This window comes from Mesoplodon bidens (genome assembly GCF_964165515.1).
Source record: "Mesoplodon bidens genome assembly, contig: HAP1_SCAFFOLD_53, whole genome shotgun sequence".
NCBI lineage: Eukaryota > Metazoa > Chordata > Mammalia > Artiodactyla > Ziphiidae > Mesoplodon > Mesoplodon bidens.
Window position 1 is genome coordinate 31,010 of NW_027671920.1, and position 2,819 is coordinate 33,828.

A 2,819-nucleotide genomic window follows, 5' to 3' on the forward strand; every position below is an offset into this window, starting at 1 on the left:
ACAATAGCCTGAAGCATTATGATGATGGGCATAGTGCACTGTGATGACAGGGTTCATGGAGCATTGAGATGAAATGGGGCATGGAGCATTATGATTACAAGGGTCTTGGAGCATTGTGATGACAAGGGCATGGAGCATTGTGATGAGAAGGCCATGGAACATTCTGATTACATGCATCATGGAGCTTTGTGATGACAAGCGCATGGATCATGGTGATTAAAGGGGTCTTGGAGCATTGTGATGACAATTGTCATGGAGCCTTGTGAGGAAAAGGCCGTGGAACATTGTGAAGGCAGGGTTCATGGAGCATTGTTACGACAGGTGTAATGGAGCATTGTGATGAGAAGGGCATGGAGCATTGTGATGAGAAGGGCATCGAGCAATGTGATGACAAGTGTCATGGAGCATTCTGATGAAAAGGTGCATGGAGCATTGTGATTACAGGGCTCTTGGAGCATTGTGATAACAAGGGCTTGCAGCAATGTGAGGAAAATGCCCTGGAGCACTCTGCTGACATGCGTCATGGAGCTTTGTGATGACAAGGGCACGGAGCATTTTGATTAAAGTGGTCTTGGAGCATTGTGATGAAAAAGGCATGTATCATTGTGATGAAAAAGGCATGGAGCCTTTTCATGACAGGGTTCAAGCAGCATACAGACAACAAGTGTCAGGGAGCATTGTGATGACAAGTGTATTGAGCATTGTGATGACAAATTTCATGGAGCATTGTGATGAAAAGACCATGGATATTTGTGATGATGAGCGTCAGGGTGTGATGTGATGATAAGTGTTATGGAAGATTGTTTGGAGCATTATGATGACAGAGGTCATGGAGCATTTTGATTTCATTGTGAAGACAATAGCATGAAGCATTAAGATGATGGCAAGGTGCATTGAGATGACAGGGTTCATGGAGCATTGAGATGAAAAGGGGCATGGAGCATTGTAATTACAGGGGTCTTGGAGCATTGTAATGAAAAGGGCATGGAGCATTGTGATGAAAAGGGCATGGAACATTCTGATGACATGCGTCAAGGAGCTTTGTTATGCCAAGGGCATGGAGCATTGTGATTGCCAGGGTCTTGGATCATTGTGATGGCAAGGGTCATGGAGTCTTGTGATGACAAGGCCGTGAAACATTGTGATGGCAGGGGTCATGGAGCATTGTTATGACAGAGTTAATGGAGCATTGTGATGAGAAGGGTCATGGAGCCTTGTGATGACAAGGCCATGGAACATCGTGATGGCAGGGGTCATGGAGCATTGTCATGACAGGGGTAATGGAGCATTGTGATGGCAAGGGCATGGAGCATTGTGATGAGAAGGGCATCGAGCAATGTGATGACAAGTGTCATGGAGCTTTGTGATGACAAAGGCATGGAGAAATGTGATGAGAGAGTTCATGGAGAATTGTGATGACAGGAGTCATGGAGCATTGTGATGACAGAGGTCATGGAGAATTTTGATTTAATTGTGCTGACAATAGCTGGAAGCAATATGATGATGGGCATGATGCATTTTGATGACATGGTTCATGGAGCATTGAGATTAAAAGGGGCATGGAGCATTGTGATTACAGGGGTCTTGGAGCATTGTGATGACAAGTGTCATGGAGCCTTGTGATGACAAGGCCGTGGAACATTGTGATGGCAGGGGGCATGGAGCATTGTTATGACAGGGATAATGGAGCATTTTGATGAAAAGGTTATGGAGCATTGTTATTCCAAAGTTTATTGAGCATTGCGGTGACAAATTTGTCGACCGTTGTGACGAAAAGTGCGTGACACACTGTGATGACAAGGGTCATGGAGCATTTTTCTGGCAAAGGCATGGAGCATTGTGATGACAAGTTCATGGAGCATTGTGGTTACAAAGGTCACAGAGCCTTGAGATGATGTGGGCATGGACCATTGTGATGACAAATGTTATGAAGCATTGTGATAAAGGGAGTCACGGAGCATTGTGATGACAGGGGTCATGTAGCATTGTGATGAAAAGGGCTTGGAGCACTGTGATGAGAGCGGCATGGAGCATTGGTCTGACAAATTTCATAGATTATTGTGATGACAGTGGACATGGTGCATTGTGATGACAAGGGCATGGAGCGTTGTTATGAGAAGGTCATGGAGTATTGTGAAGACAGGGGTCAGGGAGCATTGTGATGACATATGTCATGATCCATTGCGATGACAATGGCAGGGAGCATTGTGATGCCAAATGTAATGGAGGATTTTGATGATAAATATAATGGAGCATTCTGATGACAATGGCTTGGAGCATTCTGATGACAAGGGTCAGGGAGCATTGTGCTGACAAGTGCATGGAGAATTGTGATGACAAGGGTCATGGAGCTTTCTGATGACAAGCTTGTGGAGTATTTTGATAACAATAGCATGCAGCATTGTGATGAAAACGGCATGGGGCATTGTGATGAAAAACCCATGGAGCCTTTTCGTGACAGGTTTCAAGGAGCATTCTGACGACAATTGTCAGGGAGCATTTTGATGACAAGTGTATGGAGAATTGTGATGACAAAAGTCATGGAGCATTGTGATGAAAAGGGCATGGAGTATTGTGATGACAGGCATCATGGAGTGTTGTGATGACAAGTGTTATGGAACATTGTGATCACAAGGGTTTAGAGCATTGCGATGACAGAGGTCATGGATCATTTTGATTTCAAGGAACATGGAGCATTGTGATGACAAGGGCATGAAGCAATGTGATCCCAATGTTCATGGAGGATTTTGATGACAGTGGCAAAGGAGTATTGTGATGACAAGCGCATAGAGCATTGCAATGACAATATCATGTAGCAT